Below are 26,752 nucleotides of genomic sequence, written 5' to 3'. Positions count from 1 at the left end.
TGAAGTCTGAAATCATGACTGAATTACTGCAATCTCATAACAAATTTTTGAATAGGTTAGGAGTTGCTTCTTGTGGATGAAAAAAGTAGTGGTTTCTTGAGATGGAATCTATTGGTGAAGATGCTTTGAACATTGTTGAAATGAAAACAAAAGATATAGAAGATCACATCAACTTAGTTGATAAAACAAAGGCAGGGTTTGAGAGGATATACTTCCATTTTGAAAGAATTTCTACTATGGGTAACATGCTATCAAACTATATCACATGCTATAGAGAAATTTTTCATGAAAGAGTCAATAGGCATGGCAAAGTTCATTGTCTTATTTTAAGAAATTTCCACACCCATCCCAACCTTCAGCAACCACTGCCCTGATCAGCCATGAGCCATCAACATCAAGTCAGGAGGCTCCAGCAGCAAAAATATTTATGACTCCCTGAAGCCTCAGTTGATTGTTAGCATTTTTTAGCAATAAGTTATTTTTTAATTAAAATATATACATTGTTTATTTAGACATATGAGTATGACACACTTAATAATATAGTATAAACATAAGATTTATATGGACTGGGAAACCAAATAATTTGTGTCACTCACTTTATCATGATATTCACTTTACTGCAGTGATCTAAAACTAAACTTGCATTATCTCAAAAGTGTGCCTGTATGATTAATAACATATTTAGTGACAACAATGTGATTAAATGTGACAAATTCAATTAAATATATATTTTTATCTATAATATAGCTGACTAGAGGTCATAATAATAGTATATATGTCATCTCTGCTATTCTCTTTCTGATTTTTTCTATTTTATTGATATTACTGTCACTACGTGGTTACACTGTAGGGATCTTTTTAATATACATTTCTGGTTTTTGAGAGTTTATTTATTTAAAACAAGGTACTATAACTTGTACATCCACTTAAATAGGCAGAATAATTTTATCTATGTCACAATATTTGCAAGAGAATAAATTACTTTTGTGCCTCCTCCTTCTGATGGAGTTATAATTCTGCTCTCAGTGTTATATGAGAACCATGAACATTTTACAAGTGAACATCTGATAGAAGAGTGAAGAAATTATTATCAGTTATCATAAACTAGTAAAGACTATTTAGTTTCTTATTGATTATATAAAGATAATTAATAAGTTCTATTTTTTTCACATGTCAATATAACATTCTGATAACACAGAATTTCAGAGTAATTTCTAAGATATTGTCCACCCATTTAAGATATCCTAAAGACTTTGTCATTAAGTTTGAGGAATTTTTTTATTTCCATCTTAATTTAATTATTGACCCAATAATTGATCAGCAGTAGGTTGTTTAATTTCTATGATTTTGTGTAGAATTGAGTGATTCTCCTGGAGTTTATTTCTCGTTTATGACATTGTTGCCTCAGAAGATTCATGGTATGATGTATATTTTTTTTAATTTTTTGAGACATGTTTTATACCTTAAGATATGGTCACTCTTGAAGAATGTTCAATGTGTTGATGAAACAAATGCATATTCAGCAGTTTTAGGGTAAAATGTTCTATAAATTCCTGTTAGGCTGATTTGTTCTACTATCCCATTTAAGTAGAATGTTTACTTATTTTCTGCTTAGATGATCTGTCCACTTCTGTCAGTGGGGTCTTGAATCCCCAGAAATTATGATGTGCCTATTTATCATTTCTCTTAGATATAGTAAGGTTTTGGGGGTACTCCTGTTTTAGGTGAATAAATATTTTTGATAGGTCTTCTCGTTGAATGCTCTCTTTACCATTATATAATGACCATCTTTGTCTTTCCTTACTGTTGTTGATTTAAAGTCCATTTTATCTGATATGAGAATAGCTACACCTGCTTTTGGGGGGGGGTTATTTGTATGGAATATTTTTTTCCATCCCTTCACCTTGAATCTGTATGAGTTCTTCTGGGTTAGATTTTTTTCCTGTAGACAGAAGATAATCTGTCTAATAATAATCTAATAGGGTTGTATATTTTCATCCATTAAGCCATCCTACGTCTCTTCAATGGAGCATTCAATCCATTCACATTGATTAATAGAATTAATATGTTGGCTGCTAATATGTTCATGCTGTTGGTTAATATCTTATTGCTTTGTTTTACTTCTTGTGCTATTGTCTTATAAAATCTCTGAGCTTTAACTTTTGGGTGATTTTACACTGGTGGGTGTATATTGTGCTGATCTATGTATAATGTGGTTATGAATATTTCCTTCAGGGCAGGTCTGGTATTGACAAATTTCCTCAGTGTTTGCTTGAATGGAAAAGTCATTATTCTTCATATATAAAACAAAGTTTTATAGAATATAAAATTCTAGGCTGGCAGTTGCTCTGTTTAAGAAGACTGGAGATAGGACCCCAATCCATTTGGGCCTGTAAGGTCTCAGTTGAGAAGTCTGCAGTTAGCCTAATAGGTTTTGCTTTCTAAGTTACTTGATGTTTTTATCTCATGGCTCACTGGAGTTACTCCTTCATTTTGAATTTGGCCAGTTTGATAGCTATGTGTCTAGGTGATGGCCTGTTTTTTAGTAAATCTCCCTGGTGTTCATTGAGCTTCTTTAACCTGGATGTCTAAATCTCTAGCCAGATCAGGACCAGGGAAGTTTTCCTCAATTATTCCCTCAAATAGGTTTCCCAGCCTTTGTACGTTTTCTTCTTCACCCCCAGGAATGCTTATGATTCTTCTACTAGGCCAATTTATATAATCACATATTTCTTGTCGGTTTTGTTCATTCTTAATTCTTATTTTTATTTTTGACTTGTTTAATTTGAAAAAGTTGTCTTCAAGCTCTTAGATTCTTTCTTTTGCCTGGTCTACCCTATTCTTAAAACTTTTCACTGTGTTTTAGATTTCCTTAAATGAATTTTTCATTTTCAGGAGTTCTTTTTTGTTTTTTTGGGTTTTTTTTGTTTGTTTGTTTGTTTGTTTGTTTGTTTGTTTGTTTTTTAATATCAACCTCTTCAGTGAATTTTTTCATTCATTTCCTGATTTGATTTTTCTGGTTTCTATGGGTTGGTTTTCCATTTTTTTTGTGGATTTCATTGATCTAACTTACAACCCATATTTGGAGTTCTTTATCTGTCATTTCCTTATTTTCATTTTGATTGATTTCCACTACTGGAGAGCTGGTGTTTCCTTTTGATGGTGCCCTTTCACTCTGATTTTCCATACTTCTGAGTTATTTTACTGATTCCTTCTCATCTGTGGCAGCTATTACTTTTTATCTTTGGATTTTTTTTGGTTTAGATGGGGCTTTTTCCCCTTCTCACTTATAAAGGAGTGTTTGTAGCATATGTTGCAAAAGAACTTTGAGGCTTGCTTGTGGGTACTTTGATGGCTCTGTAGGTTCTGTAGGTATTTCTTGGTTATACATATACTTAGTGTGGTGATTTTCTCATTTGCCAGGTTTTTGCAAGCTATAGCACTGGTGAGCTGTGTGTTGTGGGCAAATTCCCAATCTCTTTTTGATGAGGGAGGAGGGAGGACTTTGAAACCCTTTTTATTTCACCCAGCCTGTAGTATTCTTAACCATGTGAATTGTATTGACAGACCCAGTTTAATTTCTGAGACAGTAGGTGGTGCTTGTGGGTAAGAATCAACCACATCCTGTATGATTGAGTCATGGATTGGTAGAATCAACATTGTTAAAAGGCCTATGCTCCCAAAGTAATTTGCCAATTCAATGCAATCCCCATCAAAATATCAATGTTATATTTCACAGAACTAGAAAAAATAATTCTGTGGTTTGTTTGGAATCTGAAAAGAAATAGAATAGCCAAAACAATCTTAAGCAAAAAGAAAAAATCTGGAGGCATCACATGACCAGACTTCTAGCTATACTACAAGGCTATAATAACCAAATCAGCAAGGTATTGGAACAATAGAAATATAGACCCATGGAACAACACAGAAAACACAGATATATAACCATCCACATGCCCCAAGAGATCTTTGATAAAGCACATAAAAATATACACTGAGAAAAAGATGCCCTATTCAATAAATTGTGCTGGGATAATTGGATAGCCACATCCAGAAGAATGAAACAGCAATCATATATCTCCCCATTCACAGAATGATAAAGATAGATAAGCAAAAAGGCATCAGCATGTCTAAAACCTGAGAGATTTTGAGACCAGTGAAAAGAGTAGATGGAGTAGTTAAATTTCTCCTCCCTCACATCTCAAACTGCTGATGGGCTCCCGAGCTGCTGACACCAGCCCAGAGATGCCTGCCACTAGTGAGTGTTGAGTCTCTTACAGACAGGGCACCAGGTTCCCAATTCCCTCAGGACACATCTCATTCCACAGACTGGAGCCAATTGGCAAGTGACATATTGCTTCATTCTCCCCTTAACCCTCCATACTCCCGGCTGCTGAGAGAGACAAGTTAGCCACAACAGAGAGGTATCTACAGGGAGCAGGACCTTTCCTTTGGAACCCTGCAGCAAACTGAGGGGTACTCAGACTGTGAGCTTCTTACCAACCAGTCCTCCTTGGTGGTGCTTTCCTGAAGATGGCAGCAGAGTGTAGCAGACCCAGAGACAGACATACATTTGTCCAGTTTTGGTACCCTGTTGATGAATTAAGAACAGCATTCTTCTCCTTGTCAGGGTCAAGGATTGATATCCGGGCCTGGGGGACAGGTCTACAGGCCAGATCCCATACACACAGGTCTTGATCGCATTGCCTGGGGGCATAGAAGGCATATTTGTGAACTAGTCTACTAAGGTGCACATGCCTACAGGGACAAATAAGAGTAGGTCCTAGTAGAGGAGACCCACTGGCTTAAGCTCCTTCCTGCCAGCAGTGGCCCAGGAGAAATCACAGAATAGGGAAGAATGGAAATGAATCATGCTTTCTCCAGACCACAGGTCTCAGACAGCCACACTTCCACTCACAGACTTTTTGGCTGAGTGGGGCAATTTTATTCCCTCTCTGTCAGCTTTTCCAAGAAGAAGAAAGCAGAAAACAGAACTTTGAACCCTGCTAACAGCATTTGTGGAGCTTGAGTACAGGTTCACTCAACCCAGCCCCACCCAGATTCACTCCCCCACCTCTCCTTGATGAGGTGGAGAATAAGTACACACCCAGAAGTCCCAGGGCCCCACCCACTACCTGAGGTACTGAAGTGCCTGTCCAAAGAAATGAGAGCTGGTTACAGGACCCAAAAGTAACACTGTAGCTTGCTCCTCCCAGCAAGAGCACAAACTGACAGGTAGGACAATTGCATGCCCTTTTAAGGCATTCACTGACTCATCACACAGGGTGTGGTCAAATCTCATCTGAAAGAACCACATACTGGCTCAGCAACTAAACTGAGTATGTCATTATTGAAATGAAAATCCGAAGGTAAGAAGCAAGAGATACTCCAGATGGGAATGATTCAGCAAAAGAACTCTAAAAGAAAGAATAATCAAACTGAAAAGACACACCCAAAGGGAAACACAAGCTCTCTAGAAATGGATACCAAATAAATTCAGAACACAGAAATAACAGAAGAAGTATTTCAAACATGGATTATAAGACGTAATGATATGCAAGAGAGAAAATGAATATCCAACAAAAAGAAAGCACAAAAAAATCCAGGAAATGGAAGGAAAATTCACTAAAGAAATTGAAATATTTCAATTTTAATATTTAATATTTAAATATTTCACATTTTAAAAATGCACCATCTAGGGGATGGACACACTTGAAGCTCTGACTCCAGGGGTGGGGGAAAGGACAATATATGTAACCTAAACATTTGTATCCCAATAATATGCTGAAATTTTAAAAAATTTAAAAAATAAATTTAAAATGAGGAAATAATTTAAAATAATTCCATGACAAAATTTAATTAAATGTCTGGAAGTTAAAAATATTTGCAAGGAATTAAAAAAAACACAGTGGAAAGCCTCAAGAATAGGGTAGATCAAATAAATGAAATAATCATAGGGATTGAAAATAACAAATTAAACAAGTAAGTCCCAGAGATATAGCAGAAAAATAAGAGAAAAGAATAAAGCATACAAGAAATGTGGACATATGTGAAGAGCCCTAACATGAGAATTATAGGCATTACTGAGGGTGAAGAAGAAAATACACAAGGACTGCATAAAATATTTGAGGATATAATAAAGAAAAGTTTGGCCTTGCTAGAAATCTAGATATCCAGGTACAAGAAGTTCAAAGTACTCCTGGGAGATTTGTTTCAAACAGGAAGACAGCATGACGTATAGTCATCAGACTGGCTAAAATAAACATTAAAGATGCCTTAATATGAGGTATAAGGTGAAATAATCAGGTAATCTACAAAGGAAAACCCATCAGACTAACTGTAGACTTCTCAACTGAGACCTCACAAGCCAGAGGAGACTGGGGCCCTGTTATCACTCTTCTCAAACAGAATAATACCCAGCCCAGAATTTTGTATCCCGTAAAACTAAGTTTCTTACACAAAGGAGAAATAAAGACCTTCTTGGAAAAGCAAAGACTGGCAATTCATCTAGCCAAACCTGCCCTCCAGGAAGTACTCAAAAAAGTGTTATGCACAGATGAACACAATAAACACACACCAGTGTAAAACCATCCAAAAGCTGAAGGGCATTGGCCAGTTAACACAATGGTTCATGAGTGAAAACAAACCAACAAAGTTGAACAAAATAGAATCAACAGAAATCTGCCCCACTTGCCAATTCTTTCAATAAACAATAATGCCTTGAACTGCCCACTTAAGAAACATAAGCTGGCTGAATGGATAAATATACACAAAACAAGTATCTGCTATCTGCAGGAAATAAATCTAACCCAAAAGGATGCATTCAGACTCACTGTGAAAGGATGGAAAAATATATTCCATGTAAATTGAATCCAAAAGAAAGCTGGTGTGCCAGTTCTTATTTCAGATATCTTAGTCTTCAAATCAACAAAAGGAATGAAAGACAAAGAAGGTCACTATATAATAGTGAAGGGTACAATTGAAGAAGACATAACAATTCTAAATATTTATGCATCTAACTCTGGTGCACCCAGATTCATAAATCAAATCCTACTTGATCTAAACAAAATTATAAACAGCAGCACTGTAACAGCTAGGGATTCAATACCCCTCTGACAAAACAGGACGAATCCTCCAAACAGAAAATAAACAAAGAAATGATGTATTTAAACAGAACTCTAGAACAAGTGGGCCTGACTGACATTTACAGACAATTCTACCACCAAACCACTGAGTATACATTTTTCTCATCAGCTCATTGAATATTTTCTAAGATTGACCATATCCTAGGCCACAAAGCACGTCTCAAAAACTTTAAATATGTACAAATTATACTATGCATCTTCTCAGACCACAGTGGAATAAAATTTGAAATCAACTCCAAGAGAAACTCTCACCTCTACAGAAATTCATGGAAACTGAACAACCTTCTGCTGAATGATTATTGGGTTATGGATGAATTTAAGATGGAAATCAAAAGATTATTTAAACTAAATGATAAAGGAGACACAAGTTATCGAAATCTTTGGGACACAGCTAAAGAAGTCCTGAGAGGAATATTTTTGGATGTAGGAAAAGCCTACATCCAAAAGACTGAAAAATCACAAATCAACAATCTAATGAATCATCTCCAAGAACTGGAAAAGGATGAGCAAACCAACCCAAAATCTAGCAGAATAAAAGAAATAACAAAGATCAGAGAACTAAATGAAATTGATAATGAAAAACTATTCAGAATATAAATGAAACAAAAGGTTGGTACTTTAAAAAATAGATAAAATTGGCATGCCTTTTGCTAGATTAATGAAAGGCAGAAAAGAAAGTCCTTGAGTAACCTCAATCAGGAATGAAAAAGGAGAAATTAAAAATGATGACATGAAAATACAAAATATCATCTATGAATACTGTAAAAAAAATCTATGCACATAAACTTGAAAACATGGAGAAAATGGACAAATTCTTAGAAACCCACAGTCTCCCTCTATGAATCAGAAGGATACAGATTTCCTCATCAGTCCAATATTAAGTACCAAAATTGAAACAGCAGTAAAAAAACCTTCCTAAAAAGAAAAGTTCTGGACAACACGTTTTCAAACCCAAATTTTATCTGACCTACAAAGAACTGGTGCCTATCCTGCAGAGATTATTCCAAAACATCGAGAAAGTAGTAATCCTTTGCAACACATTTTATGAAGCCAACATCACCCTGATACCAAAACCAGAAAAGGAGTAACAAAAAAAGGAAACTACAGACCAATAAACCTTATGAATATATATGCAAAAGTGTCTTAAAAAATCCTAGCAAACCGAATTTGAATATTTCTCAAAAAAATTGTCCTGAGTTCTGGCAGAGAGTGTGGTGAGACATAGAGTGGCCAGTTCCTGAGGGGCTGGCTGGGCCCTCTAGGTCTTCCTGACCCTGTAGCTCCAGGTGAGCTGGGGGGCCCTGGGATGGGCAGTGGCCTCTGCCCTGCAGACATCTGGAGCCATTGATGTGGCTGCCCTCTGGCCAGGCCCAGGCCTAGAAGCAGTGGTCAACGTCTTTGCCTACCCCATCTGGGTGACCTGATAATGGTGGCAGCCTCTCTAAGGCCGGATTCCTCCAGCCGCCTGGTCTCCTAGCCCATCCCTTCCAGGCCTAGATGAAGCCTTCTCCAAACCTCCAGAACACGGTGCCATTGGGTGGTGGCAGGTGTGGTGGGGCAAGAAGAATGGCGGCCACCCAAATGCCTCGGAGAGCCATCAGGGTTTGGAAGGCCTGAGAGGGCCAATCTGTGGAAGCAAGCTCGGTCACCACCTTAGGCCGTGGATCTGCGCAGATCTGGGTCTTGCTGTGACCACTCTGTCCCAACTGGGTGAGCCCTACTTAGTCCTGACAATGATAGACTAAGTCCTTAATGGGCCTGGAAGGTAAGCAAGCCAGGGATGATGACAGGTGGATCAGTTAGTGGGCCATCGGGCAATTGGTCTTCATTCTGCCACCAGACAGAAGAAAAAAACATACCACATTTGGAAATGTCCACCACCCTTTTGGAAGATTTACTGGCCGATTATAGAAGAAGGCCTGTGTATACAATATGAAAAAAGTTGCTCTCAACTTTCTCCCCAACTTTTAAAAGAAAACATTTACTACATTTAATCCTTCTAGATGTAAAGAGATTGCTGACGTATGATAAAGTAGAGTTAGAAAATAACACATCTTGTAAATGCCCATTTGTTTAAAAAAAATCATAGGAAAAACACATTTTCTGGAAATGACTTTTTGAAATGGAATTGTTAGACTACCTATGGAAGTGACATTTGTCCACGTTTGTTTAATGGGTTAGAGGACATGGAGCAGAAGACCTTGAGAAGGAAGAGAAGATTCTGTGCCAGATTGGTCATATTTAAATTTATTAAATCCAATTTATTAAAATTTTCTTTTATTAATGTTCTTTTAGTGTAATATTTAGAAAATTACTACCTAAAGTATAATCATCAAGGTAAGGTTTACTCCTATGTTTGCTTCTATGAGTTTGATAGCTTTCACTTTTACATTTATGTCTTTGATCCATTTTGAGTTAATTTTTATGGCCTAGGGCTCCAGCGTCATTCTTTTGCATGTGAATAGCCATTTATTCCATCACAATTTGTTAAAAAAGACTATTCTTTTGACATTGAATTTTGGGGGATTTATGTTGAAAATCAATTGGCCATAAATAGGAGGATTTATTTTGGGATTATCAATCCTGTTTACTTGACCTACATAGCTATCCATATGCCGGTTTCATATAGTCTTGATTACTGTCACTTTGTTATAAGAAATGAGGGAGTGTGAGTCCTCTAAAATTTTTCTTCTTTTTCAAAATTTTATTTGGCTATTCTAAGTATCTTGCATTTCTACATACATATTAGGATCAGCATGTCAATTTTTGCCTAATAAAAGCCAAATGAATTTTTATAGGGACTGTGTCAAATCTGTAAATCAATTTGGAGAGTATTGCTATATTAACAATATTAAGTTTTCAAATCTATGAACACAGAATGTATTTTCTATTTATTTAGATCCTAGTTAATTTTATTCGCTGATGTTTTATAGTTTTTAGTGTACAACTCTTACACTATTTTTGTTAAATTTATCTCTGAATATTTTATTCTTTTGGATATTATTATAAATGGAACTGTTTCCTTAATTTGATTTTCAGAATATTCACTATTAGTGTATGAAAATATAATTACTATTTATATATTTATCTTCTATTCTGTAACATTGCTGAACTAGTTTATTATTTGTTCTACTAGATTTTTAGATTGTTTAAGATTTTCTATATGTAAGATCATGTTGATTACAAAAAAAGATAATTTTAGTTCTTTTTTAAAAAATATGATGCTTTTTCTTTCATTTTCTAATTTCCCAGGTTAACCTCCAGTGCAATGTTGAATTAAAGTGGTGAGAGTGAACAATTTTGTTTTGTTGTTTATCTTAGGGGGAAAGCTTTCAGTCTTTCACCATTAAATACGATGTTAGCTATGCGATTTCTGCAGATGCTCTTTAATAGTTTGAGGGAGTTCCTTTCTATTCCTAGTTTATTGAGTTCTTTTAGCATGAATGTGTGTTATATTTTTATCAAGTGATTTTTTGTATCTGTGAAGATGATCATGTGTTTTTTGATATTTATTCTATTAATGTGGAATACTATATATTATTAATATTGTATATAGTTATTATATAAGAATGAAATCATCTTTCCAAGGTCACATGGATAGTTTCAGGGCCTTTACTATAATTTATATATCATAGATTAGAATACAGTGCTCTTTTCAGCTTTGTCTAAGATGGGTTTCCAATAATAGCAATACTACTACTAATAATAATAAATTTTCGTGTGTGTTTATTTCATAGTAAGAACTTTGCATATATTAGTTTGTGTCATTTTCAAAACAACCAAATTAGGTAGCTACTACCATTATCTTCAGTGTGTGGGTAGGGATATTGCATAAGTTTAAATTACTTGCTTGATCTAGCATTCCTAGTAATGGCAGGGAAAGAATTTGAATCTGGGAAGTGTAATTTTTGACTATGTACTTTTAACCACTGCATCACACTAAAAGCACTATGCTAAAATTTCTATGAGCTTCCCCAAACAAATATTTTTAATTGTCAATAGTACATAAAAGAAGTGTGTATCATATTCCTCCATTTGAAAAAAAGAACAATGATCAATAGCATATTAATATCTTGAAAGTTTTTCAATAATGAAATCAAATAAACTTTACAGAGAGTTGTCAAAACTTCTATGATCATGAAAAGTATTTTTGCATTACATATAGTAATACCTTGGAAATGCACTTTAGGAAACACTATACTACTCCATGCAACTCAATAGAGGACTTATCTTCTAGGAGCTACTACCATTATAAGGTCAATAGAAAATAAAGCTATGCTTCAGTTATCTGTAATAAGTAAAGAGACACTTAGCTAAATTATGATCTCATATCAAGACTATGAGAATAGGATTTAGCTCAATCAAATAGGTGAATATATTTTACTTATTGGTGATTTGTGAGTAAAAATTATGCTAACCCTAAAACATTTTATAAAAATAAACACATGTAAGAACTCTAGGTATTAAGTTACCTCACTTTTATTCTGAAGTTTACAAACGCAGTGCAAGATCAGATTATTACTACTTTAATCAATTGTATCATATAATTGTTTTTAAAACTTTGGTGCATATTTAGATAGCATTTTACTATGTCTTGAGTACAATTCTCCACCTATATCTCTTTCTTAAGTGCATACCATCCTGGAATGATTGAAACAATGGGAATAATAAAATCACACAAAAAAGGCCCAATTTATGGTGAAGGCCAATAATCTCTCTGCTGTACCCACTAGAATTCCATTAAGTGGGATAAATCAGTTAAAATTCTTTATAAAGCTACTCTGAAGAGAATTTAAACAAAGCTTTTATAAACTTAGATAAATATACAGGTAAGTCATAAAGGCACTATAGTAATCTTTGTGTTATATAGTGGTTTAGTTAGGCACTAAGTTTTCTGATTCTAGAATTTGGGATGGCTGATTTGAGAACCAAGAGGAATCGTATTACCTGCTAATTAGAGACATAATCTGGATATTAAATATTTGCCAATTTCCATTAGCATTTCCATCAGCAAAAATGCATACTTTGTTGTGTACTTTTATTATGCTTTTGAAAAAACTTCTTTATATATGGGTTAACAGAAATTAGAATATTTATTCTGAAAATTGAATATAGAATTTATGACAGCTCCCTGGTGTTTGCATCCTTGGGTGTAATTTGTGTTTTTGGGAAAGAAGGAAGTTAGGTTGATTAAGAATTTGATTACCTCTCATTTCTAATGCAAAGTTTTCCTGCTTAGTATATCCTCCATATCCTCAAGGAAATCAAATTGATAGTATATTGAAAGTCAGAGATATTCTATCACAACAGTTGTGTCAGTTTCCTTTTCCATTTCTCTATAGATTATCCTGTATGAAAGCAATTAAAAACAATACGTTGAGGTTGATTTCTCTCCTTTCTCTTGGGAAGAGTAGTGCTATCAGCAGCACAGATGTGAGTGAGTCATTCTTCTGGGAGCTAATGGTGTAAACTCCTTAATCTGGGGAAATTCAAGCTTGAATGTGAAAAACTATTTCTTCACTAACCTGAACTTTAGCATTTTTCTCCGTTTTGGATGTAAGCAACAAATCATAGCAGTATTAATAGTCCTATAACTTTGTCATCAATAGAAATCATAAACATTTTCATGTCACATTACTTTTTTTTAATTTCAGCATATTATAGGGGTACAAATGTTTAGGTTACATATATTGCCTTTGCCCCACCTGAGTCAGAGCGTCAAGCGTGTCTATTCCCCAGACGGTGCGCACTGTACTGATTAGCTGTGTATATATCCATCCCCTTCCCCCCCATCTGCCCGACACCTGATGAATGTTATTATTATATGTACACTTAAGTGTTGATCAGTTAATACCAATTTGATGGTGATCACATTATTCTTGCTGCACGAAAGATCATGAAATATCACTTATACTCATCACTACTCATACCACTCCCAATTGATGTTAGTTATTAGAAAATGTTATTTAATGGGTTAACACAAAGGATATATATTCTCATATCACAAATTTGTTTCTAGAAAAAAAACATTTCCATAGCTATATTTCTATATAACTTATTTCCATTGTAATTCTGTGTATTTTATTTTATGCATTTTAAAGCATTATTCTGATAAGAGTTCCATGGTATTCACCAGAATCCCAAAGGGGTCCACAGCACAAAAGCTTTTAAGTAACCATTCCTTAGGGAAAGAGCTGTCTTTCCCTAAGGAATGGGAAAGACAAAGGCTTTCCCATTTGTTGGTAAGTCTTTGTGTTGTCAAAGGCTAGAAGAAAGACAAATTTTCCTGCAGTCTTCAACCTGCCTTAAAGTGCCCAGGAACCACTTAAAACCTAAAACAAAGCCTTAGGCACACTATTCATATAAGGCTAGTCTTACTTTGTGATTCAAGAATTATATGGGGAATACCAAAGGCCCCCCTAATTTGAAATACCATACTGAATTCCAAGGGCTTGAAATTCCTAACATTAAATTCCAAGTTCCAAGACATTAAGTCCATTTTAACTGGGACAAAGCATTATGACATTAGGTACACTGATAATTGCCCTAAAGAAGATATGAGTTCTGTTAAAATTTGTTCCCATGAAATGTGTGACCTTGAAGAAATAAGAATTTTTTTGGGGGGGATTCCTCAATTCTTTCACTAGTACAGAGTACATATACTTTTACAATGTACTTTAGAGATTTGTTTATAAGGGTCAAATAAACTTCCACTAAGAGTAAGTAGAAATGTCTTAGAAGCAGACCATGTCCTCCTCAATAAGAGCAGAGAAGAATATACAGACCAGTAGAAGCAGGATTTGATATGAGCAGCCCTTGAATGTAAAGAAATTACATAATATCATAACTAGGACATGAATTATATGGGACATGGGGGAGAAAGAGAGGAGGCAGGTAAGAATGAGGAACTAAAACATTTGTTATAAAAATAATTGTCAAAAAGGTTTATACTGAAAGATTATTATTGGGGGCAGAGCAAGATGGCGGATGAGAAACACCACCAGACAGAGTGTCTCTGCAAAAAAGACAGTTTCTAGAAGAAATTAGAAGAAAGAAGCAAGCAGACGAGCATACATTGGATGAGGGTTGGAAGGAGGGGTACCGGAGACTATGGGAGACTCCATGGGAGGGGGTTGCAGAGGAGAACTGGAAGCAGAGACCTCCTGAGTAGCTTGGAGACCAGCGGTAAGGGTAGTTGAAGCAGTTAACTTCCCCCTCCCTTGCATCTCGGACTGCTGGTGGGGCCCCCAGTGGGTGGAGAGACCTGAAGACACCAGCCCAGAGATGGCCACAACCAGTGAGTGGTAAGCCTGTAGCTGACACGGCACCAGGCTCCCAACCCCCCAGGGCACCTCCGTGTGCACAGACCCGAGATGCCCGGCAGGTGCCATATTGCTTCATTCTCCCCTCCCCCTTCCCTATCCATGGCTGGAAGAGAGACAATATAGCCACCAGACGGAGGCATCTCCAGGGAACAAGACCTTCCCTTTTAGAGCCCTTCAGCTGACTGAGGGGTACTTAGACAGTAAGCTTCCTAGCCGCCAGTCCTCCCAGGTGCTGCTGGCTCGGTGATTCCAGGAGAATAGGTTAGACCCTGAGGCTGAGAGAAATCTACCCAGCTTGGGCTCCCCATGGGTGAATTAGGACTGGCTCTCCTCTCCCTGGTGGGATCAGGGATTGAATTCCGGGCCCTAGAGGTCAGAACTACAGATCAGATCACATGCACCCAGGTCTTGCATTGCCTGGGGCACAGAAGGGATATTCGTGAATGAGGCTACTAAGGTGTGTGTGCCTTCTGGGGCAAATCAGCATGCTTGATACCACTAGAAGTTAACCAAGTCTTTCTAAGTACCTTAACTTCAACAAATTGCCTCAAAGGAAATATAAATTATCCATTTGTGTATAAATTATTTTATTGTAGTGCATCCCTCATCTTCCCTTAGGAGCTTTAACCTCAGGTATAATAAAATTTTGCACATCTTGCTGCACTTAATTTTTTAAACCAATTATAAAAATGTTCAAAACTCACCCACTGTAATTTCAGTACTTATCCAATGTCCTTTTCACTTATCCATCTATTAAAAACAAATCAATAAACTTTATAAAACTTAACATTTCTGAGAGGTAAACATGTGAGGACCAACAAAGTCCTGAGTGGTGACCTTTCACAAAGTCCTGAGTGATGACCTTTCACAAAAGAATAAGCCCTAGGCTTTGCTCTTGAGGTGCTCATGGTCCAGTGAAAGAGAAAGACATGCCAAAATCCGTTACAGCCCAAGATTACAAGTGCCATAACAGATATATGCACAATGTGTTCTAGAAGCACCAAGAATAGAATGGCTACCTCTACCTGAGAAAAGTAGAAAGGTTTTGTAAGGTAAGATGTTAAAAATACTCAGAAAAGTGCAACTCACAGCATTAAGGGACCATTTGTTAATTAGGCTTGTATGTGGTTAATACACTGTGCTCTGAGCCCATTTCTGCATGGAGTCTATGGAGCTGGATTCCTTCATATTATCAGACAAATCAAGCTATGAATGCAACTGAAAATTTGGCAGTGGTTTCAAATGGGTGCCTCCTACAGACATTTTTGGTTTGTCACATCCAATGTCTTCAAAATAATTTTATTTGAATGTCTTTTGACATGCCATTTTCCCAAGTTTATCATATGTATCTTATCACTACCTACTATCTCATATATAGCCAACTTCCTTCATTGATTGTATCATCTTAACCTTTGTTAGGTTCTGCTGGTATAGTATTTTAATGGTCCTCAAGAAAGAATTTAAATGTAAGACATTTCTTATAAAAAATATTGACACCTTCAAGAAGTAGAGGATTTATTAATAAGAATAGCAGAACGCCAGTGAAAAAAGCAGATTTTAATTCTTTTTTTCACCTTTTTTTCATTTTTTCATTTTTATTATTTTATTATTTTGTTATGTCAGCATATTATAGAGGTACAAATGTTTAGGTTACATGTATTGCCTTTCTCCCCCCTTACCCCCTGGAGTCAGAGCTTCAAGACTGTCCATCCTTCAGATGGTGCATATTACACTCATTATGGAGGTATATACCCATCCCTTCCTTCCTCCCCCCTCCCATCAGCCCAATGCCCGATAAATGTGATTCCTATATGCCCACTTAGGTGTTGTTCAGTGAAACTAATTTGCTGGTGAGTACATGTGGTGCTTATTTTTCCATTCTTGGGATGCTTCACTTAGTAGAATGGGTTCCAGATTTATACAGGAAAATACACTAAGTGCTATATCACCATTGTTTCTTATAGCTGAATAGTAGTCTGTGGTATACATATACCACATTTTATTAATCCACTCATGAATTGATGGGCACTTGGGTTGTTTCCACATATTTGCAAATGTGAATTGTGCTGCTATAAACATTCGAGTGCAAATGTCTTTTTTATAGAATGTCTTTTGTTCTTTTGGGTAGATGCCCAGTAATGGGATTGCTGGATCAAATGGTACATCTACTTGTATCTCTTTAAGATATATTCATATTGCTTTCCACCCAGGTTGTACTAGTTTGCAGTCCCACCAGCAGTTTAGGAGTGTACCTATTTCTCTCCACAGCAACATTTATTGTTTTGGGACTTTTTGATAAAGGCCATTCTCACTGGAGTTAAGTGATATCTCATTGTAGTTTTGATTTGCATTTCCCTGATGATTAGAGATATTGAGCATTTTTTCATATGTTTCTAGGCCATTATTCTGTTTTCTTTGAAAAGTGTTCTGATTTTGTTAATTCTATTTAAAAAAGTTTTATTCAGGAAGTCATTTGAGATGAAACCAAGAAGTACACAGGATAGTTTCTGTTTTTGTTTTGTTGTTGTTTGAAGAGAGATTTGGTCAATGGCCTGTAAATGACTAAGGCTCAAAATATGTTTTATATATATTTTTTTACTAGAGTTTTATATTTAAACTGAGGACTGATGACTCAATGACTTAAACACATGTTTTAGGCTACCAATGGCTGTATTTCAGACACCTTGTCTAGTAGGAATAAGAAAAATTTGGAGTCATTAATTTAGACTCTCTTTCTTTGTGGCCCTTCTTAACCTTACTGTGTAGATAGATATCTACTTTATCAGGCATAAAATCAGAATTAAATCCACTTTGGTGACATTATATTGGTATAAGCTGTTAAAGGAATATATTCCTGAAAGGCAATACCATCTTAAGGATGATTCTTATTACTCAACATGAACCCAATGTTACACTCATATGTGTTGTTTTTGACATCATAACTTTTTTTCATTTACCTTTAAGTAGAAAAAGATGAAGTTTACTTCTACTCTAAAGGTTGAACATAATGAATATACTTAATAAAACTTCAAGTCTCACTTTGCATTTAGAATATCTTTAAAACTAGCATGTAAAAAATTTGAGCTTGCATTTCTGTATCATCTTGGATTTTTGAAAAATGGAGGAAAATGAGTTATGCAATTACTTGGATTTTTATAAGGCTGTAGGCTGCCTTTTAAAATGTACCTGTATACTTGTAATTTCCTGTGAACTAAGAAAATAATGATCCATTATTACCAATATAGTAGTCAGCAGTTAATCAGCTCACTTGCCTTCTTCAGGATGATAACAGGAGATGTGTGCTGCTTGATGCTTTTTAATAATACTCAACTGATCATAGACGATAAGGACTAACTTGCTACAGAAATAATGAATCCATTAATATGGGTTCATGTACCATAAGGGAATATCTGTGTATGCATATTTTGTGAAGCTGTGTGTTTGATCACTGGTTTAATAAAATAACGGCCAGAAAGTCTGTTGTTATATTTTTCTTAAAGTAAGCAGATATATAATTATAGCCATATCCTATTATATGAGTATTCCTTTAGTACACAAGTTCTTAGGAGTGAGTGAAGAAAGAGACAATGACATCTTTAAACTCCTTTACTGTGATTTTAAGGTACAATCACATTTGAAGTGCTGTGATCAAATACAGACATTTGATTTAAAAAGACATGACTTAAACATACAGTATAAAACTTATGATGCACTTTTTTTAAAAAAAGACTGTTTTCTGCATCAACATTACCCTTCTTATTTACTGCTTTCCCAAGGGCAAGTAATCTCCAGGTAAATCACTTCTTAGAAAAATACCGTGAATTCATTCACAGTAAGGGATGGCTAACTCACTACTTTGTCTTTTCCAGGGATATTTGCAGTTGAAAATATGCCTGCAAACAAAAAACAATATTTGACCCAAAGGAACAAATTTATTGATTATAACTCCAAAATACAGTGTCAGCAGAAATATCTCTAGAAAGGGGTCATGATCCGGGTATAATATTCCATATATTGCCCTCTTATGTTTTAAGAATTTTATATAAGTGTATTGTTACTAGACAGCTCCATACATGCTAGATCAAGCCATACATGTTTATTTGATATACTATATATCTAAAAGGGCTTATAGATGTAAGAATTTTTTCATAACAAACTGCTGGATACCATACAAAGTTAAGGGATAATTATCCTATCGTGTGGACATCTTGAGTCTTTTTTTGGTACCAGTATGCAGAGGTACTCTCTTGTCTCCCACTCTATGCCTCTGGTGAGCTACCTGAATTCTAACTCAGAGTTAGATAAGGGCCTCCCAATCCACAAGGAAGAAGATCTTCAACTTGTCATGCCTTAAAGATACTTATGAGACCAAAAAAAAAAAAAATTGATGTGTCTGTTTACATGCCATGTTTTGTTGTGTGTGGGTGGTGGTGGTGGTGAAGGAAGAGTATTACTTGTGTCTTTATCTAAATTTATATCTATACTTATACCTTGTATCTCTATATGTGAACCATATAGATACCTTCCCATATAATCCTCCAATATTAATAAATAATTGTTTTTTGAGTGATTACTATGTCCTGCATACTGTGATAAATAGACACCTAGCTCAAGCAATTCTTAGATCAAACCCTATGAAGTATGGCCTATTGTATGCCAGTTTCACAGGGGGTCAAACTGAGACTCACAAAAGTTAAGTAATATGCTCAAGATCCCAAAGCTGATGAGTGGTGGAGATGCGAACCTAGGTATGTTTGATGTTTTAGCCAATGAAATTGAGAAAAGTACTAAATTGTGTCCACAGACTGGGGAATAAGGAGATATTTTATACTACTAGGAAGAACTACCATAGATGGAGTACTTACTGTATTCTAGGCACTATACTGGATACTTACATTGTACCAACTTATTAATTCTGACAATAGTTGTAAATGTAGCCACTGTTTTCATCACCATTTTACATATGAGAACACTATGGTTAGACAAGCTAAATAGCATTTCAAAGTCTGGTAAATATAAAGTTAATTTTCCCTTTGTGTTTGCCAATTCCAGAGGTCTAACTCTTTATAATTCCATTTTATTTTATTATTTTTTTTAATTTCAGCTTATTATGGGGGTACAAATGTTTAGGTTACGTGTGTTGCCTTTCCTCCCCCTTCTCCTCCGGAGTCAGAGTTTCAAGTGTGTCCATCCCCCAGAAGGTGTGCATCACACTCATTATGTATGTATATACCTGTCCCCTCCTCCACCCTCCCATCTTCCTGACATTCAATGAATGTTATTACTATATGTGCACTTAGGTGTTGATCAGTGAAACCTTACATTTTATATGTTTCTCCATTGTAAAACACAGCCCTGTATCCATAGATATAATTGTGAAATCATAAACAGAATTATATGTTGGCCTATACATAATTTACTTTCAATAGCATATTAGCAATTTACTCTCCTTTTGTTTCTATGGACAAAAATTGGCATTGAATGCCAATTCACTAATTTTCAGTAATTGTCTCTTTGAGATAGTATACATTCTTTTTGTTTTGTTTGTTTTTTGAGACAGAGTCTCACTCTGTTGCCCATCCTAGAGTGCTGTGGCATCAGCCTAGTAACCTCAAACCCCTGGGCCCAAGCAATCCTTCTGCCTCAGCCTCCTGAGTAGCTGAGACTATAGTAATGTGCCACCATGCTCGGCTAACTTTTTGTATATATTTTTAGTTGTCCAGCTAATTTCTTTCTATTTTTAGTAGAGACAGAGTCTCACTCTTGCTGAGGGTGGTCTCGAACTCCTGACCTTGAGCAATCCTCACACCTTGGCCTCCCAGAGTGCTAGGATTACAGGCATGAGCTACTGTGCCCGGCCTTTACATTCTTCATTCATGCAAACAATCATTTATTTAGTGCTTACTCTAGGACAAATACTATTTAGGGCTCAGACAAAAAGCAGTCAAAAATTCCTCCTCTCATGCAGCTTTTATTCTGGTTGTGGGGATATAGCCAATAAATAAGAAAAAAATATAGATCGTCTTTCAGATATTGGTAATTTCTATGAGGAAAGTAAATCAGATAAGATAAATGTGGTGCTGGGTGAAAAACAATTATTTATTAATACTGAATGGTGGAATGGGAACATATCTACATGGCGTGAAATTAAAGACACAAGTAGTACCAAAACTTCACCACCCCACTACAATACAATATGCATGTAAACAGAAACATTTTTTTTTGTTTTTTGGTCTCAGAAGTGTCCTTAAGGCATGACAAACTAAAGAGGTTACCTGTGCTTTGGGAGTCCTTAATGCCATTCTAATGTCAATGATGAGGGAAAGACAAGAATTAAAGGTGACATTTGAGCAAAGTCCTGAAGGAGACAGGGAGGCAAGACCCGAAGATATCTACAAAAACAGAATTCTAGGCAGAGAAAACAGTAAATGCAAAAGTTTTGAAGGACAGGGATGCTTAATCTATTTGAGTAAGAACAAGTAAAACAAGAGCAATAGAACATGGAGAAAAGTAGGAAGACTAGAGATCAGAGAGATAATGAAAGACAAATTTTACAAGGTCTTATAAGCCACTGTAGGGATTTTTATATTAATTTGAGTGAAATCAGTAACTATTGTAAGATATTGATCAGAAGGCACATTTACTGACGTAAATTTGAAAAAGATGACTGTGTTGAGACCAAAATGCTGAGAAATAAGAGCTGATGAATCAGCCCAGTTAGAAAGCTACTGCAGGAGTTGAGGAGATATATGATGATAGATAGGCTGAGGGTAGTTGTGTAGCAGCAGTGGAGGTGGTGAGAGATGGGAAAAACATAGATTTACTTTGAAAGAAGAACTGACAAGATTTGATGACAAATTGGAAACACTCATTCATTGGGATCAAGTAGCTAATTTATATCATCCTCCATAACATAATCTAACATTAATTCTCTTGGAAACAAAATTTTCTTTGTTTTAAACAATTATAGAAGAATGTCTCTATCTTATTTCATTGGCATTTGAAATAAAACATACTTAATGTCACAATGTTATTTCAGAAAGGTTTATATTTATACTGTAATGTCATATCTACTGACTTTAAATGTCATTATAACATAACCCATTTGTCCAGAAATGAGATAATATATATTTTCTTTAGTGGTATTTAAGAACCTAATAATGAAATTTTCACATATCTCTCAAATTACTATATATGTTGTATATATAGTCACATAATTTAATTTTCTCTAGAGCACAATAAAATATTAAAAAAGAACTTTTAATATTAGAATGCAGTTCTATGTAATAATATCCAATATAATATGAATAATGAATGGAGAAACAGCTACATTCTCCAAAATGAACAAGTTGAATTGGCCTTACATTGTTACCATAGTATTAAATATTGAGAAGAAGGTGTGAAAGTATTAGTTATGTGACTACAGAACAATGACTAACACATGTAAGGTGTTTAATAATGTTGAGTGAATGACTATATATGGCTCAACTCATTAACAACCTTGTATTGTCTTACTTCAATATTTTATTAAAAATTTGCATCTTGGGGATTGTCAAAAATGGCAGATTAGGGATGACCTCCTGGCTCTCTTCTCTCAGAGTGGGAGGTGAAGAAAACATTCTAAATCATTCTAGTGGGTAGTTCTCCCACAGAATTGGCTTCTTGGAATTGCAGAGAAGTTTCGAGGGGCAGCAGTGCTGGGAAAAGGAGGAAAGTGACTCAGTGGATCTGCCGTAAAGTTCCGAGAATCCGAGTTGTACAGCAGGGATTGGAGTGCAATCTGGCTGTGCTCAGAGGCCAGCTGAACGGGACTGTGTGATCCGTCTCACAGGGGTATGACTTCCCCATCATCGACCAAAGTTCTGAGAGTCCAAGCTGTACTGCAGAGATTGGAGTGCAAGCCTGCTGTGCTAAGCCCAGCAGGCCAGGAATGTGGGATCTGTCCCACACGGGGATGCCTTTTCCTTCACCGACCTCCACATCCATGCAAGCAGTGAAGAGCCTGAAGTCAGCATGAAAAGGTAACACGAGTGGTCAGGCAGTTTGGAGAGGAGACTGGAGCGGAAAGCAATTTGAACTCTCCAGTGCATGGTGCAGGAACTCCTTGGCTGGGAGATCTGAACACACCAGTGGCTTATGCCTTGCTTTTGAAAGGACAGAAAAGTGAGACAGATCGCTCATTTCGCAGTTGTCTGGTGGACTAAGGTGGCCCAAGCGCCACTGGTGAGGGGGCAGAAGAAGGAGGGAGCTCAATCCTATGTGGACCCTCCCAGGTGGCTTCAGCAGCCCAAGCTCTGCTGGTGACACATGGAAAAGGCAAAGTTTTCACCCCTCGGTGGAACCTCCCAGTGGTCCCCGGCCACTCAAGAGCTGCCAGTGAGGGAGAGGAAGAGGGAGGGTGCTTGATCCTCTGCAGTTCCTCCCCAGGGGACTTCAGTGGCCCAAGCTCTGCAGGTGACATGCAGAAAAGGGAAAGTTATCACTCCTCAGCAGAACCTCTCAGTGGTCTCCAGCTGCTCAAATAATGCCAGTGAGGGAGCAAAAGAGGAAAGAAGCTCAATCATCTGCGGATCCTCCCAGGAGACTTCATCACCAAGCTCTGCTGGTGATGCACGAAAAAGGGAAAGTTTTCACCCCTCAGCGGAGCTTCTCATTGGACCCCGGCAGCTCAAGCACCTCTGGTGAGGGTGTGGAAGAGGGTAGGAGCTCACTCCTTAGTGAAGTGCCCTGGAAGACCCCAGTTACTCAAGTCCCACCAGTGAGGGGAGGAAAGAGGGGGAGAGATTGCTCTCCAGTCAGTGTCCCTCGGTGAGGTCAGGCAGTCCCCCATCCCACCCAGCCACCTCTGTTTTGCATCTAATGAACAGAACCCACCCTAGCAGGGTGGAATTAGGAAGGAGAGTGATTTTCCAACTCTGACTTGGGACAATAGTACCCTTGCACATTCTGGGGTTTTGAGCTAGGTGCTTCTCTCCAAAAATACAGACTCCACCCCTGGGTAGAGTAGTGAAACAAGCCATTATTCAAGCTGAAACCAGAGGCTGGACTGCTATCTCCTATTGCTTATTATCCATTGCTGGCCTGTTTTTCACCAAAGGCCCATATACCTCCCCTGAAAGGGTTTAGTAACAGCTTCTCTAGACTGCTACCCAAGCTAAGACCCATGCCCATCTCCTGGAGGTGACTTGGTAGACAGAGCCTTCAGCCAAAGGATCAGCCCCCAGCCCTGGAAGCACACAGTGGTGAGGGAGTCAGCTTCTTAGGGCTAAGACCCGCAAGGGTTGTGGAAGATCCTTGTTTGCGACCAGGCCACTGGTATTTCACAGGGAAGGGCCTGACCCCTCTTATGCAGGAGCAGAGTAGCCAGGTAGGTCGCTCTCTATTCTGTGTCCCTCAGCGGCCCTGGATAGGGCCTCATCAACAGCCCTGAGGCTTTTACTTCATAACAACCAGATAAACCCCATCCTTGGAGGGGTGGAGTAAAAAGAGTTGAAGCTCTACTACAGCAAGTTGGTAGAATCATCTGTTAAAAGCAGAATACAGGGGCTTGCCCTTGATATCTAGGCAGTTGCCAAATTATAGGCTTGTGTTCTGAGAAGGAAAATCTCAACCAGAATCCCTAATAAATGCACCAAAAGACACTTTCCACCAGGAGCTGTGACACATATTCAGCGAATGATCTCTGAATAACTTTTTAGTAGCTCACCTCTAGCCACAGATCAAGCAACATCTGAAGTATACTCTCTTATGCTTGCTGATACCTGTTGCTTATCTCACCCCAACTAAATGGGTAACAGGGCTCAAGGATCCCCTGGGAGAGGCACGACACTCCCCAAAGGCTGAGATTCCTATTTACCACATTTAAGGGTTTAGAGCACATTACATAGATATTGGACTAGCTTGATAACCAACTTCCCCATGCAAACCACAAGCAACAAAAAGAGAGAATAACTTCATAGTTCATCACAGTGCCTCCCACTTGATACTAGTAGTTGATAAGGAAGTCACACTCACAAGAGGGATACAGTTCCAGGGAGTCCAAGCAAGGAATCCAATCTCACCAATCTTTATTAAAAGACGGTGAAGGCAACAGGTCAAAGATAACCCAACAGGCTCAAACTCCTCTAAGACATTACAGGCTGGAGCACATATCCCCAGATCCGCCAAGGATCATCCCTCTGGAATTCCAGAACTTAGCTCATAATCCAGTCTCTGTAACTCCGGTCCTCGATAAAGCACACAGATGAGAAAGAACCAGTGAAAGTTAACAGGAAACATGAAGGATCAGAGAGATAAGTCACCTCCAAAGCAAAATACTCATCCTCCATCATCTGACACCAACTTACATGATATAATTACACTGATGGAGGAAGAATTCTGAATATGGATTGCTAGAAAATTCAATGGAATTGAAGAGAAAATAAAATCCCAACATAGAAAACCAGAAGAACAATACAGAAATGAATGAAATATTATCCAAAGAAATTGAAATTATTCAGAAAAATTATTCAGAAATTTTGGCAATAAAGGAAACAATGAAGGATCTCCATAATACAGTGGAAAGCATAAAGAACAGGATGGACCATGCAGAGGAAAGAATCTCAGAGCTTAAAGATTATTCCTATGCACTAAATAAATCAGAAGAAGAAAGGGAACACAGAAACAAGAGACAAAACTAAAGTTTACAGGAAGTAAGGGATTATGTAAAAACGCTGAATCTCAGATTGATTGGAATTCTGGAAGGGGAAGAGGAACATTCAGAAGGGATGGAAAACTTATTTCATGGAATACTGGAGAAAAATATGCCAAGCTTGGCCAGAAACCTTGATATAAAAAAACAAAAAGCACACAGAACTCCTGGGAAACTCAATGTAAAAAGGCAATCACCTTGTCATGTGGTTATTAGGCTGACCAAAGTAAACATGAAAGAAACAATTCTATGAGCAGTGAGACAAAAGCAACAAATGACCTATAAAGGTAAGCCTATCAGACTAACAGCAGACTTATCATCTTAAACCTTACAAGCCAGGAGGGATTGAGTGCCTATCCTTAATCTTCTAAAACAAAAAATAGCCAAACTGAGGATTCTTTATCCGGCAAAATTAAGCTTCATCTATGAGGGAGAAATACAGTCCTTCTCAGACAAGCAATCACTGATGGAATTTGCAAAGTCACGACCAGCTGTACAGGAAGTTCTCAGAACCATATTTCTAAATGAACATGGCAATAGTCATTACTCAACGTAAAATCCTCACAGAATGAATGTTAAGATCTCAAACTACATGATGGCTCAAGGAATAAGACAAAGTAACAAGTCTCGACCCAACAATATGAATGGTAATCTTCCTCTAATCTCAATCCTCTCAATAAATATAAATGGCTGAAACTGTCCTCTGAAGAGACATAGACTGGCAGAGTGGATAAAAATTCACAAGCGTAGTATCTGCTGTCTACAGCAAACACATCTATCCCACAAAGATGCCTTCCAGCTGAAAGTCAAGGGATGGAAAACTATCATCCAGTCAAATAGAAGGCAAAAGAAAGCTGGGGTAGCTATACTATTTGCAGATAACATAAGCTTTAAAATAGCAAAAGTAAAAAAGGATAAATATGGCTATTTTATAATGGTGAAAGGGAAGATACAACAAGAAGATTTAACAATTCTTAATATCTATGGGCCCAATACAGGAGCACCCAATTACATAAAGCAAAGCTTATCTACTCTAAACACCATGTTACACAACACTGCCATAGTAGCAGGGAACTTCAACACTTCAGTGAATGATCTGGATAGATCTCCAAAGGGAAAATAAGCAAAGAAATAATGGATCAAAACAGAGCCCTTGATCAAAAAGAAATGACAGATCTCTATAGAACATTCCATCCAAATAAAGTTGAATTTACATTCTTCTCAGCAGACCATGGATCCTTCTCCAAAACTGATCACATCCTAGGCCACAAATAAGATCTCAAAAAATTCAAGAAAATAGAAATTATACCTTGTATCTTTTCTGACCATAATGGTATAAAATTACAGTTCAATTCCTATATAAACACTCAACGGCTCATAAAATCATGGAAACTAAATAATTTTTATTGGAAAATTACTTGGAAAGGAAGAAATTTAGAGGGAAATCAAGAGTTTCTTTGAACAAAATGATAATGGTGATTCTTGTTACCAAAACCTGTGGGATTCAGCAAAAGCTTACCTGAGAGAAAAACTAATAGCAATTAACACTCACATCCAAAAAAAAGAAAGCTTAGATACTGACAACCTAATGA

This window comes from Microcebus murinus, chromosome X (genome assembly GCF_040939455.1).
Source record: "Microcebus murinus isolate Inina chromosome X, M.murinus_Inina_mat1.0, whole genome shotgun sequence".
Classification (NCBI taxonomy): Eukaryota; Metazoa; Chordata; class Mammalia; order Primates; family Cheirogaleidae; genus Microcebus; species Microcebus murinus.
The sequence above is the reverse complement of the archived record's forward strand: the minus strand, read 5'-3'. Positions refer to the sequence as shown.